Genomic DNA, 15,453 nt, shown 5'->3' on the forward strand with positions numbered 1-15,453 from the left:
CAGTCTAAATTGGCAGGGTATGTGTTAGTATATTTTCCATACTCCATTTTTGATTCAATGAAGTTTGAAGGACTACCTTAAAATCATCTTTGTGTGCTCCCTGAATTATGTGAGGACTCCTTAATTTCAAAAGTAGAGAGTACGAAGTTAGAGTCAAACGTTAATGCTAAAAAGTAAAACATGGGGTTTGGGATCTTTCTGATAACTTGACATGTAATTCGGATTTTAATATATTGCACCATATAGAAAACAAAAGAACATAGTATTTACATAAAGCATATATGTTTTGATAAATATTTACCCTAAGAACTGATGAAAGACACACAAATTACACAGAAATATGTATCTTCTTATTTTTCATCACAATCATTGAGGCGTTTTGTGGTGCGCTTGGGCGATCTAAAATATAGGTAAGAATGCACTGATATTTTAGGTGGCACGCTACCTTAAACTTTTGCAACTTCTACCAGTAGCCGGCCATACGTATCAAACCTGTCAGAGGTCGCCGTGGTGTTATGGATATGGTGTCCGCCTAACGACCGGGAGGTCACAGGTTCGATCCCCACCGAGGGAGCGTTCTTTAGATCTCCCCCATAGACACCAAGTACTGGTTCTAGGCCCAGGAAACGGACTCGAGAGCGTTTATATAAGCCTTAGGCTTTCGATGCAATCGAGCTAAAATAAATAGGTTTAAACTAATTAAACTAAACCTGTCAGAGAAAAAGGAAGAATCAAGCCCGTGGACCTTTTCTAAATTGACCAAATTTAAAAAAAAATATTCATCTGTAGAAAAATCATCATAATTGTGAACACGTTTGTTTGTTGCTATATGACAATTCTTTGAGCTACTAGTATTCCGTGTGACGCTTGTCTGAATATTGTTGTTGATGTTCAACACGTATAATTATTCCGATGTCACGTTTTAAATGTCACGTCTGAATTCTATTTGAAACGTTTGCTTATTCTAGTAAGCGAGAAATAATATTAAAAAAATATGAGACATGTTCAAAGCGATGTCTTCCAAGTTTCTTGTCCTATAAAAATACACAAATAAAAACTTAAAATATTACGAAGCGATATTGTGACGTATCGATACAGCCGGGTTTAATTCCACTGTTCATTGAAATTTTGCAACGATAGCGGCGAAAGCTGCACAATTTACACAGAAAGTTTACATTTCTGACATGCTTTCTTAGAATGCATGCTATAATGGTTTACAAACAATAACAACATAAACAGCAACAAATCAAGAACATCGACAAAGTGAATAATAGTTCATGCATATTAGATTTCTTTTGTGCAGGGCACTTATTAGCGAAACACTTTTTTATTTTAGAAATTATTTATTTTATAGCAACATTACAGAAGCTCGCGCGATTTCGTTGAAACATATTATCGTCGTTTCGTACTTTAATTGTTAAGTTTCTGTAAAGCCTACATAATATGAGAGTAAAGTTTGATATATTTCTTTGCTAATCACAGGAATCACATTGGAGTAAATGTTTAAAAAAAAATCTACGATATAAATGTCATTTTGTCAACTGACGTAAGGAGGTTATTTATTTTGTCGAGGAATTGTGCCGAGTTTGTCGCAATTAATGACGCCACACTTGTGGCACGGAACCGGTTCCCTGGGCTCGGTAGCGCACAAGACCCTTGATAAAAAAAATAAAAAGGTGGCAGACTGTGGGACCTTGGCCCGTATTCACAAACAGATTATTAGAATAGTATATATGGGCCGTGCTCTGTGAAAAGGGGGTTGAATGCATGTGCGTTAAGTGTCGTCCCAGATTAGCCTGTGCAGTCCGCACAGGCTAATCAGGAACGACACTTTCCGCTTTTATGGTATTTTCCTTAATAAAAGTATCTTCTAAGCAAAATCCAGCTTAGGCGGAAAGTGTCGTCCCTGATTAGCCTGTGCGAACTGCACAGGCTAATCTGGGATGACACTTTACGCACATGCATTAAACCCCCTTTTTACAGAGCAGGGCCCATATATAAGAATAAAAAATAGACTCAGACCTACATATGATACGTCACAGTTTGAATATATACAGGCTTAAAATTGTGCTTAAGTCATGAAACAAACTGTTCTATAATAAATAATGATGTAATTCTAGGTTTTAAGTTACAAGCTAGCCCTAACTTTTAATTACTTATAGAACATAACAGTTTTAAGAATAATCTTTAATTGTTTACTTCAGTCAAATAATCGGTTGGTGAATGTCGTGCAATATGTTACTCATGTTAAGGCAAACATTTTCAGACCGGAGGCGGGATAAGTCATTCCAGGGGAAGTTCCCTGTACTTCTTCACATGTTGTTGCTTCCCGTACGATGCCTTTCCAATGAGGATTTTTAGCAAAAGTGCCTCATTTTTATGTTGTTGTTTTTTAATTTGTTATTATGCAAGTAATTTATCGAGATTGCATTTGGCTCGAATGATCTGTATATAATCGATAAAGCAGATTGATTGTATTATGCCGATATTCATAATAGTCACAATTAGTCACAATAAATATGAGTGTAAAGCCCTAAAACAGACTGTTCCTATCTGACCCCAGTAATACGAGGTGATCGTTAGGTATTACAAATTTAACCTTTTTTCTAGTTTCAATAATTAAGAACGTCGTTCGTTGACTAGTTAATTATGCTCGATTGGTCATTTTCGGCTCGAGTACTACTTGAATGGATCCCGGGTACTCTTAAGTATACTATAATGTACATCGGGTACGGAAAATATACTACAACGTACCCGGCTAATTAAGACTGTAGCCGAGTTTATTCCCGCCCAAAATCCGATATCGTACAACGCGCTACGGAATATATAAGATAATTCTTTGTGATTAAAACCTGCCTAACATGCTTTTTTGAGTAGGAGTTTGATTTTATAGAGGCCATTGTACAAAATATTGACATACAATGAACACAATTAATAAAAAAAACAACAGCCGCCAACGCCCAATTTCTCGTTAGAATTCATGGGTACGTTTCAGTATATTTTACGTACCAGGGTTACATTTAGCTATACCGCTATTTAAGAGGTACCGTTATACATTTAAGTAGTACAAGAGCCGACAATGACCAATTGAGCGTAAGTTATATCGTAAAAACATGTTGCAGAGCATTTAACTAAATCATTGAAGTAAACCGCTGAATGGAATCAAGCATACTCTAAAAAGTTGAGAAACAAACTTCTTTAAAATGTTACATTTGGATCATAAGCGCCCAAACATATACCATGTAATAATCAAATGACGTCGTTTGTCAGAACGTATTACATCGTGATCTGGGAAAGTAATCCATAATACAATTAATTGCGACATTTTATCTGGTGTCGGCAGTTTAGTGCAGCTTTGACCCTTTGCCACTCAGAAGCAAATTGAAAATGGCTATGTGCAAACAGCATACAACCCGAACAGCCTGCGAGTAACTCACAGCCTGTTCAGGTTTCATGCTGGTTGCTGCTCATCAGTATCTAAGGGTTGGAAGTTAAGCATTGAATCAAGTAAGAAAGGTCTTTTATTAAATTTAACTTTCTATGGGACTACAAATACGTCAAAATGCGTATCAAAGTGGTAAATGGTTCAGTGACGGCTTACACCACAACACTATCGCAAACTTTGTAACAACAAATTGTAGGAAATTATTTCCAGTTTGACGTGGTCTGTATATAAATGAACTGCGATTTTTGGCTCCGACACGCACGAATTAATAACGAGTTCGTATTTGGGTAACCATTAAACTATTGTTTAAAAGGAGGTTAACAACGATAAAGTTAACAAGAGGGCCTAAAAGGCCCAAGGTATCACCCGCAACATATGCTTTGTTTGAGGATGGGTGCAAATTGGACGGATGAACATAATGAGAGATGGACGGACGGAGGACAATAACACAAAACTAAGACAAAGGAAGGTTCTTAAGCCTTCACAATTAATTTAGGTGGATTAATGCGGGGATATATTCATACCAAGTTTCAAAGAAATCCGCCAAAGCGCTTCCAAGATATGGCTCCGGACACAAAAATGCCTATAGTAAAAAGCATTTTTTAGAGATACAAAGGGCCATAAGTCTGTTTTTAACAGATGGTGTACAATGCCATTTGGCGTGCATCATCCTTTTATGCATATATATACTCATACCAAGTTTAAATGAAATCCGCCAAAGCACTTCCAAGATATGGCACCGGACACAAAAGTGCCTATAGTAAAAAGCATTTTTTCAAGATACAAAGGGCCATAAGTCTGTTTTTAACAGATGGTGTACAATGCTATTTGGCGTGCATCATCCTCTTATGCATATATATATACTCATACCAAGTTTCAATGAAATCCGCCAAAGAACTTCCAAGATATGGCTCCGGACACTAAAAAGCATTTTTTCAAGATACAAAGGGCCATAAGTCTGTTTTTTTCACAGATGGTGTACAATGCCATTTGGCGTGCATCATCCTCTTATGCATATATATACTCGTACCAAGTTTAAATGAAATCCGCCAAAGAACTCCCAAGATATGGCTCCGGACACAAAAGTGCCGGACGGACGGACGGACGGCCGGACGGACGGACGGACGGACAACGCCATAACAATATCCCTCCGCCTCTGGCGGGGGATAATAATGCGAACACAACTTTCTTACAAAGGTCGCTGTGAAGTAGTGAATATGATGTCCGCCTAGCGACCGGGAGGTTACGGTTTGGATTCCCACTGCATGAGCGTTCTTTAGATCTACCCTATAAACACCAATTCATGCGACTACCCAGGAAACGGACTCGAGAACGTCGGCTTTCGATTCAATCGAGCCAAAATAAATAGATTGTGCCAGTGCGATGAAACACCTTCCAAAACAATACGCAAATATCGAACAAGTATTCTACTAAATAGTATTTCATTCTTGGAAAATTCTGTAGTTTGCTTTGTAAATGGGGTATTTATCCAACATGTGATCTCTATCGTGTTATAATAAATATTTTAATCGGAAATAAGTATGATTATAAGAATTCGATATGGAATTTCATCTTAAATAACCGAGTTTTGAAATGAATAATGTTAGTCCATCGTAAGATAAATACATTTTTATGTATACATTGAAGAGTTCGGGGTTCTGCAAAAAATTGACTATATATATATATATCACAACGAACACATACAAACTTATTCTGCAGGGGTTACCGCATTTGAACGGTCAACCCAAAGCATTTGGGCATTTACGGAGAGCCGCACACGTGGCCCATCATTCATAAAACATTGAAACGCAAATAAAAGTTAGCCGCATAGCATTCTTAATTAAATGAACATGTTAACCCTTATATTTTATTTATTTTTTTATTTCTACAATTTAAATACTCAGTGAATGGATACAAACCAGATCAATATGTACGTATGTTTCAGGCATAATGCAATCAACTTAAAACAAGCATCAACACAATCTCGTTTTCGAAAAAAAAAATTATCGAGACATAGCATAACATAGTAAAATCTTCTTCGCAATTGTTAATAATGCATTAAATCAGAGTCTTTTCAGAATCAGAGGCAAACAATACAGTCAGAATTAAAAAAAAAATCATCGCATTATCGGTGTTTATACACAACATAAAAAACGCGAATAATAAAATAACAGACGGAAATATATCATCTCTACAAATTTTAGTGGCAGATATAGATTGTAATCTGGTATTGACTAGGTGTAATAATAGCAGAATATACGCGTTAATAAACAGAAGGGACGACACGCGCGAGTTTGACACCCGCACAGCGTGTGGGTAAAGTCTCATTTGCAGATACTTAGCGGCAGCGCTGCCACATGTGGTACAGCAGATATGCAAATCAATCGTGATACATCGACTATCTCCGCAATCCTCCGCAAAAAGGCTGATTTAAGCAATAAATCGTCAGCTGATCCAGAGTGCTATGCAAATAGACTGCATTATTATTCGCTGCATATTTTTTGTGAAAAAATTGTTTTTGTTGTTGTTGTTATTTTATGAGACGGGTCCCATCTTGTTTTGTTTTTTCAGTATAATATATCCTGTGCTTCATATAACATTTTTAAATGTGCATGCCGTCTAATATCACAAAAATCTTAAACTTATCACAGCAAGTTTCAGAAACACATATTCCATTTTTGAACAACTATAGTATGACATATGGTCCCAACTACACGCTAATCGATAAGCATATCTTAATGCATAAATTTTACCTTTAATAAGTACATTTCGATATACTACCGTATATGACAAAAATTGGAAGAATATTATATGTAAATATACCAACAACAGTTAGTTTGACGTTTTCTTTCGACTGTTTCCTTATTATCAAAACTCGTACACTGTTCATACTCGAAGTAAATTATTAATATCGCAAGATAGTACACTGATATTTTATTTATACAATTAATGTATATTAAAATATGATTTTCATTATATTTTTTACTAAAAGAATCATGCTAAATTCAAATAAAATTGCATCTAATAGATAGTATACTAGTGTATGCCTGCGGAAATACTGTACACGCTTATACAAAGATGCTGGTACATGTATTTATTCACAATAAACATTACCCCAGTTCATTACTATAATAACACTCTACCCAAAGATCGAAGCTTTCGACATTTCCATTGCCCGAAAGTAACAATTTTGCGTACAGAAGCTCTTGCAATAAATCCTGCAATAAATCGTGACAAGGTACCCACACACCTTCTTATTTTTTTATTGGAACCCAATTTGTACGCTTGGTAACCGTGTCTATTATATGTATAGTACTTGGAGAATACCCGCACATGTGGCGAACAGTACATTTATCTAGTATATTGCGTCAATATTTAGTTAATGTATTATTGGCCAAGCCGTGTAGAAGATGTATTGATGTGGATTGGACATTGATGTCAATGTTCCAAGGCACAGACAACTGCATGTAATTATCGACAGGCCGTCGAGAACCATTGTAATAATCGTGTTAATTATCTTACAAAGTAAGTCTAATTACACCCACCCCATCTGTACCTACATTCCTCGCTGTGCTTAGTGAGTTAAGATCTGTCTCACATACGAGGGCCTGGGCCAGAATTCAATTCCCCTGTTTGCAAAAAAAAAACGCAAAGCCTTTTTCCCCGCTTAAACAACAGTTTTGCGGGTTGCGTGCGTCTTTAACGCAATCTTACTCTCAAAATTACCAATGAAAAAAGTAACATACGCTCTATTCTTGTATATAATGCAATTTAAGATAATCGATAAATGAAGCACAAGTTTTAACTTTTCGTATTTGCATTTTTGAATCTAATGTATATTTAACCCTTGGAACACATGACATTTTTCGCGCCTAGTGTGTAGATCAAACCCGGGAACGTCTGATCGACCTAACCGAGAGATACAACTATTTCGACCAAAATCCACTCGAAAGATACCTCAAGTAACTACTTTAACCATAAATCAATAAATGTGACAAGGTGTGTCGTATTTATATGAGCCGTGCTCTGTGAAAAGGGTGTTTAATGTATTTGCGTAAAGTGCCGTCCCAGAATAGCCTTTGTAGTTCGCACTGGCTAATCAGGGACGACAATTTCCGCTTTTATGAATTTTTTTCGTGTAAAGAAAGTTTTTTCTAAGCAAAAAAAATCCAGTAAATGCGGAAAGTGTCGTCCCTGATTAGCCTGTGCGGACTGCACATCCATTAAACCCCCTTTTGACCGAGCACGGTTAATATTTTAGCGTCAGTTATAACTTGTAATTTATGTTTAATGAAGTGTTCACTCGTCGAGCTCTGACAGTGTCTGCATGTTGCGCAGGCTTGGTACAAGAGTGTTTAGGGTGTAAAAAGAACATTCGGTAATTGATGCCAAACGTTCCCACGTGAACTCTTGATTGATTCCACGTAACGACCCGCTCGTACAATACTGTACGTCATCATTAACATGTATAACGTCGTACTTACTGTACTTTGTTATACAATACTATTTTAATCGTATCAATTCACGCTGTATAGAATGCAAGAAACACGTAACTGTTAGTATGAAAATGTTATACCACATTATGACACGCACAAACACGTATAAAACTCAGAAAAACAGGTTTCTGTACTTGTTAAAATACGTATGAATAAGATTTATTATAAATTTATAATTTCATAATCTTCATAATTAATTTCAAATTTTAATACGGAATGAAATTATGTCATTATAAGCTGTTTTAACCTAGGAAAATAACAAATACATATTAATATTTTGCTTCGACTATAAAAAAGATGTTCGGGTGAATGCATATTCATGATAATAATAGTGATAATGATAATCATGATGATTTTTTTCACACACATTCCCGTTTATTTACTTTTAACATATTTAACATATTTACACATTTTAAACATCACTTAAAAGTGTTTTTTTTTAAATTCCACCAGACAATCTTAGGTCTCGGAACATAAGTAATAATCGCTATCGGATAATCTGGAGAAAAAAAACATGCTTGAGACACATACAGAATATACGATCAATTAATTCACCAAATGTACCAATAATGCGTGTTGATCACGTGCCCATTAGCTAATCAATTCAGAGATGCTTATCTGGCGCGGGTATTGTGGATTAGGGTAATGATTTCTGCTGATTCGAAGATTTAGCAGCCACCTCTCATCAAATCGCCTAAAACAGAAGGGTGCTATGTCAGCTGGATGTCGGCTAATGGTTATATTACACTAATTCCGATTCCCATAGGGTCCCATTATAAAACTGACAACTTTCACAGCATTTTTCTTGCCTTTCCGACGTATCAATTTTTCCGAACCTGGTATCATTTTAAAGATGGATCTGTCATCTTCCAATAATTGCAATCAAAAACATACCGTCTCGCAACTTCTAAGAAAGTAAATCGCTGTCGAATGAACCCACCGTAGAAAAACGCGTTTCGGAATCCTAATTTCGACAAAAGCCCCACACAATAGAAAACACACCCTCAAAAGTTCATCTTTTAAGTTAGCTTCCAATCCAAGGCATCAAAGTACTCCAGACACAAACAGGATATTACAAATAACCACAAAAGACATGTCTCACATTGTTAAATGGCTTATATTCAAGAAGAGAAAAGGAACTCTTTAGAAATAGGCACTACTTTCGAATGGACCACGGAGGGATACACAATGATTTAGTGTAATGTAACCTTTAAGGGAACTCAACATTGTCCTATCTTTTTCAAACTTTCTCCACATGAGATTTCAACTATTTCCACAATGAATATGCAATTTCAGTGCATTCGGATGGGGGTAAAGGCCTTAATATGGCCATTTAAAGCGGTGACTAAATTGGCCGCAGTCAAGTCGGAATGCATGATTTTTAGTCTTAGTGACGACAGCTGATTTTGTGTCTCCAATTATTGTTATGCGTAACTTTTATGGCAAAAACTGGTATCATTGCATGCGAAATTCACCAATATATCAGCAAAAGGCCCAAATAAATGTATTGATTGTGAGTCAGTGTACTTTTCTTGATGAAATAGGAGACTTTTTTTAATTTTTAAGCACTTTTTTCAATAAAAAACTCACTGACAGCATATAAAATCATGTTTTTTAAGAAAATTATTATTAAAAGCTTCACTTACAATCTAAACATACACATTGCATTTACAAAAATTAATGCTATTATGATGAGAGGCATAATTTGCAGCTTTCAAGCCGATACAAGCCGGCTACCCAAAATTAACACTTAAAAAGGCGCAAATCGCTCCTTCAACAGCTTACGACACAAAGTGACACTTAATGCGCATCCAGATAGTCTCTCTCATATAAATAAGTCCTGTTAGCAACATTTTATTAAGTATTCCCTTTAAAATCCAGTGTTGAAAGCGTAAGTTTTGCAAAAATGCCCACAGTCACCATGCAAAAGAGCACGTTGGCTAAGGATCCCTACGCGAGTGGCCACACTAATGTCGTGGCAGGAAAGTCATTTGGGTGTGATTCCTCTGTAGTTCAGTGTACATTCATTCCACTACCTGGGGATGACTATCAGGATCAATTTTCCCAGCTTGGTGTAGTGTTGACCTTTCAGGATGTTGATGGATCGTCCACAAGCGCTGCACCACTGCGGCCTCTGTTCAGGACACAGAGTCGGATTGAGGTGTACACAAACCCGCGGTCAGGCAAGGATCATCCAGACCTTTAATAAAATAAAATGTTTAGGCCCCTGAAACTGGCAATTATGTTCAACACTGAGATAAGGAAACACATAGAGGAGACATCATGCCATGGCTTTCTCATTATCGACACGGCAAACTCGAGCGGCTGGGGACTTGGCTCTAAACAAAAACAGGTATGCTCCATCAATGTGAGCAAGATGGCATGTCAGAGTTAAAAAGGGCAAACAAACATACAAAAGAGATTTTAAGGAAATTAGAAATTAAATGCCAGAAGTAATTTTAAGTATTGTTTTTCTGTCTGCAAGGGTTGCTGTGGAAAATAGTGCTTAACGCATAGTTTGGCCTGTAGGGGTTCTGCTAGCAAGAACAAATCGAAGTCATATCTGCCCGCGAACTGTAAGCTTGAGATAACCATATCTGATGAAGTACTGCTTTGAGAATGCATTCTGATTGTACTTGAACCAGATCGCATTGACAGCACAAGGTTTCAGACCCCCCAAAAGCGTGAGGCTTTCAATAGTGCTTACCTGATACCAGACCGCATTGCCCAAGACAGTGACTTTCTCCCGGAACTGCACAGGCTGCATCCGCAGCACAATCCTTAAGCTCAATCATGGTCAGGCTGACTCTGAAATAGTGAAATCTGAATTTGCAGATGCTCATTTGTCTAAAGGTTATGAGTTTATTGCCTATCTTATTAAAAGCAAACACAATGACATGCTTAAGAAGGCATGTGCATTTCTGAAAAGACATACAGCTGCCCGATACTTGACTAGGAAAAGGCGCTATGGTCTTCACTCTGAAATTCATTACTCTAAGGGTATAACAGAACAAAAGCCAGATCTTACAGCTAAATGGCCCCACCTACAGCTAAATATGCTTTATAGGTTGAAAATAAAGTTATTTGTCTGAAGAACTAGTGCTATTAACTCATCAGCTATGTTGCTCCACTGGCCGCAATTCTGTAAACATAGTGTACTTATGGAAATACCTAGTCTACCACCTGCTGCGCACCACTACGTCCACTGTAAATACACAGCTAAGTTAGTACTTTAACGAACAAACTGAAATTCATGTGTTAATTAAACAATCAGTATGATGACTCACATTGAAATCATGTCCAGTGCACCAGTCAGAGCAAGACAGCTAGCGGATTGTTGACCATCTACGGCTCAAGGACAAACGGTCAGGCCTACAAACAAAGAGAAAAATGGCATAAATGGGTTGCATGCATGTAATTTGGCATATTTTTCATCTTGCTCTCCACCTGAAACTTCAATCTATGGACATAATAATATTTACATTTAAGATTTGTTGGAAATGTTACCCTTACTTGTCCATACCAGGTCCCCCACCCATCCGGAACAGTCCAAAACCACCTAAAACATCCATTTGGACCAAAATATTGACATCTCTCATCTATTTTAGCACCCAAATCATCAAAACATTCATTAAAATTCATTTTCTACTTGTCTCGCTTGCAGACGAATCCATGTGACCTTGACATTGCAGTAAATGTGCTTTTTAAAGGTTATATTACACTAATTCCGATTCCCATAGGGTCCCATTATAAAACTGACAACTTTCACAGCATTTTTCTTGCCTTTCCGACGTATCAATTTTTCCGAACCTGGTATCATTTTAAAGATGGATCTGTCATCTTCCAGTAATTGCAATCAAAAACATACCGTCTCGCAACTTCTAAGAAAGTAAATCGCTGTCGAATGAACCCACCGTAGAAAAACGCGTTTCGGAATCCTAATTTCGACAAAAGCCCCACACAATAGAAAACACACCCTCAAAAGTTCATCTTTTAAGTTAGCTTCCAATCCAAGGCATCAAAGTACTCCAGACACATACAGGATATTACAAATAACCACAAAAGACATGTCTCACATTGTTAAATGGCTTATATTCAAGAAGAGAAAAGGAACTCTTTAGAAATAGGCACTACTTTCGAATGGACCACGGAGGGATACACAATGATTTAGTGTAATGTAACCTTTAAGGGAACTCAACATTGTCCTATCTTTTTCAAACTTTCTCCACATGAGATTTCAACTATTTCCACAATGAATATGCAATTTCAGTGCATTCGGATGGGGGTAAAGGCCTTAAAATGGCCATTTAAAGCGGTGACTAAATTGGCCGCAGTCAAGTCGGAATGCATGATTTTTAGTCTTAGTGACGACAGCTGATTTTGTGTCTCCAATTATTGTTATGCGTAACTTTAATGGCAAAAACTGGTATCATTGCATGCGAAATTCACCAATATATCAGCAAAAGGCCCAAATAAATGTATTGATTGTGAGTCAGTGTACTTTTCTTGATGAAATAGGAGACTTTTTTTAAATTTTAAGCACTTTTTTCAATAAAAAACTCACTGACAGCATATAAAATCATGTTTTTTAAGAAAATTATTATTAAAAGCTTCACTTACAATCTAAACATACACATTGCATTTACAAAAATTAATGCTATTATGATGAGAGGCATAATTTGCAGCTTTCAAGCCGATACAAGCCGGCTACCCAAAATTAACACTTAAAAAGGCGCAAATCGCTCCTTCAACAGCTTACGACACAAAGTGACACTTAATGCGCATCCAGATAGTCTCTCTCATATAAATAAGTCCTGTTAGCAACATTTTATTAAGTATTCCCTTTAAAATCCAGTGTTGAAAGCGTAAGTTTTGCAAAAATGCCCACAGTCACCATGCAAAAGAGCACGTTGGCTAAGGATCCCTACGCGAGTGGCCACACTAATGTCGTGGCAGGAAAGTCATTTGGGTGTGATTCCTCTGTAGTTCAGTGTACATTCATTCCACTACCTGGGGATGACTATCAGGATCAATTTTCCCTGCTTGGTGTAGTGTTGACCTTTCAGGATGTTGATGGATCGTCCACAAGCGCTGCACCACTGCGGCCTCTGTTCAGGACACAGAGTCGGATTGAGGTGTACACAAACCCGCGGTCAGGCAAGGATCATCCAGACCTTTAATAAAATAAAATGTTTAGGCCCCTGAAACTGGCAATTATGTTCGACACTGAGATAAGGAAACACATAGAGGAGACATCATGCCATGGCTTTCTCATTATCGACACGGCAAACTCGAGCGGCTGGGGACTTGGCTCTAAACAAAAACAGGTATGCTCCATCAATGTGAGCAAGATGGCATGTCAGAGTTAAAAAGGGCAAACAAACATACAAAAGAGATTTTAAGGAAATTAGAAATTAAATGCCAGAAGTAATTTTAAGTATTGTTTTTCTGTCTGCAAGGGTTGCTGTGGAAAATAGTGCTTAACGCATAGTTTGGCCTGTAGGGGTTCTGCTAGCAAGAACAAATCGAAGTCATATCTGCCCGCGAACTGTAAGCTTGAGATAACCATATCTGATGAAGTACTGCTTTGAGAATGCATTCTGATTGTACTTGAACCAGATCGCATTGACAGCACAAGGTTTCAGACCCCCCAAAAGCGTGAGGCTTTCAATAGTGCTTACCTGATACCAGACCGCATTGCACAAGACAGTGACTTTCTCCCGGAACTGCACAGGCTGCATCCGCAGCACAATCCTTAAGCTCAATCATGGTCAGGCTGACTCTGAAATAGTGAAATCTGAATTTGCAGATGCTCATTTGTCTAAAGGTTATGAGTTTATTGCCTATCTTATTAAAAGCAAACACAATGACATGCTTAAGAAGGCATGTGCATTTCTGAAAAGACATACAGCTGCCCGATACTTGACTAGGAAAAGGCGCTATGGTCTTCACTCTGAAATTCATTACTCTAAGGGTATAACAGAACAAAAGCCAGATCTTACAGCTAAATGGCCCCACCTACAGCTAAATATGCTTTATAGGTTGAAAATAAAGTTATTTGTCTGAAGAACTAGTGCTATTAACTCATCAGCTATGTTGCTCCACTGGCCGCAATTCTGTAAACATAGTGTACTTATGGAAATACCTAGTCTACCACCTGCTGCGCACCACTACGTCCACTGTAAATACACAGCTAAGTTAGTACTTTAACGAACAAACTGAAATTCATGTGTTAATTAAACAATCAGTATGATGACTCACATTGAAATCATGTCCAGTGCACCAGTCAGAGCAAGACAGCTAGCGGATTGTTGACCATCTACGGCTCAAGGACAAACGGTCAGGCCTACAAACAAAGAGAAAAATGGCATAAATGGGTTGCATGCATGTAATTTGGCATATTTTTCATCTTGCTCTCCACCTGAAACTTCAATCTATGGACATAATAATATTTACATTTAAGATTTGTTGGAAATGTTACCCTTACTTGTCCATACCAGGTCCCCCACCCATCCGGAACAGTCCAAAACCACCTAAAACATCCATTTGGACCAAAATATTGACATCTCTCATCTATTTTAGCACCCAAATCATCAAAACATTCATTAAAATTCATTTTCTACTTGTCTCGCTTGCAGACGAATCCATGTGACCTTGACATTGCAGTAAATGTGCTTTTTAAAGGTTATATTACACTAATTCCGATTCCCATAGGGTCCCATTATAAAACTGACAACTTTCACAGCATTTTTCTTGCCTTTCCGACGTATCAATTTTTCCGAACCTGGTATCATTTTAAAGATGGATCTGTCATCTTCCAATAATTGCAATCAAAAACATACCGTCTCGCAACTTCTAAGAAAGTAAATCGCTGTCGAATGAACCCACCGTAGAAAAACGCGTTTCGGAATCCTAATTTCGACAAAAGCCCCACACAATAGAAAACACACCCTCAAAAGTTCATCTTTTAAGTTAGCTTCCAATCCAAGGCATCAAAGTACTCCAGACACATACAGGATATTACAAATAACCACAAAAGACATGTCTCACATTGTTAAATGGCTTATATTCAAGAAGAGAAAAGGAACTCTTTAGAAATAGGCACTACTTTCGAATGGACCACGGAGGGATACACAATGATTTAGTGTAATGTAACCTAATCGCTGATTGGACAGCGCTGTCCATCAGCTGCACGTGTTCTTATCGATCAGCCAATCGCAACCCACTGTGTCCTTTCGCAGTGACAGTCGGAAAATTACGACAATTACCGTCGGTAATCGTGTTTCCTTTACTAACATTATCGATAATCCTCGCGATAAGATTTATTTCGTTTACGGAACATTACGAGTCTCGCCGATTGGGCGCTTCGGGAAATATCACGTGGGTTTGGGCAAGATTGAAACTTGTATAAAAGCCGGAGCTCGCCCGGAAAAAATAAGAACATTATCTGTTTCACGGGCACAGGGTAAGTCATATTTATCGTTTGATAATAAATGCATTTTCTTGTGTAGA

General features: G+C 37.5%; 1 protein-coding gene and 1 long non-coding RNA gene across 2 annotated transcripts in view; both read right to left on the bottom strand.

Annotated features, from left to right (window-relative positions):
* LOC127848391 (basic salivary proline-rich protein 2-like) overlaps nt 1-399 on the bottom strand; it is a 73,234-nt gene extending 72,835 nt beyond the window's left edge. Inside the window, exon 1 of the mRNA XM_052380839.1 lies at nt 302-399. The gene's annotated coding sequence lies outside the window, so the exon portion shown is untranslated. The remainder of the gene's footprint in view (nt 1-301) is intronic.
* A 9,113-nt stretch (nt 400-9,512) lies between these two features.
* LOC127848400 (uncharacterized) lies at nt 9,513-15,096 on the bottom strand. The gene is made up of 6 exons (XR_008034482.1): nt 14,203-15,096; nt 13,623-13,723; nt 12,952-13,115; nt 11,229-11,313; nt 10,649-10,749; nt 9,513-10,141 (listed from the first exon to the last, which is right to left on the bottom strand). It is a non-coding gene; the product is annotated as an uncharacterized LOC127848400 (long non-coding RNA).
* Between the last annotated feature and the right edge of the window lie 357 nt (nt 15,097-15,453).

Source organism: Dreissena polymorpha, chromosome 10, assembly GCF_020536995.1.
Source record: "Dreissena polymorpha isolate Duluth1 chromosome 10, UMN_Dpol_1.0, whole genome shotgun sequence".
Lineage (NCBI taxonomy): Eukaryota > Metazoa > Mollusca > Bivalvia > Myida > Dreissenidae > Dreissena > Dreissena polymorpha.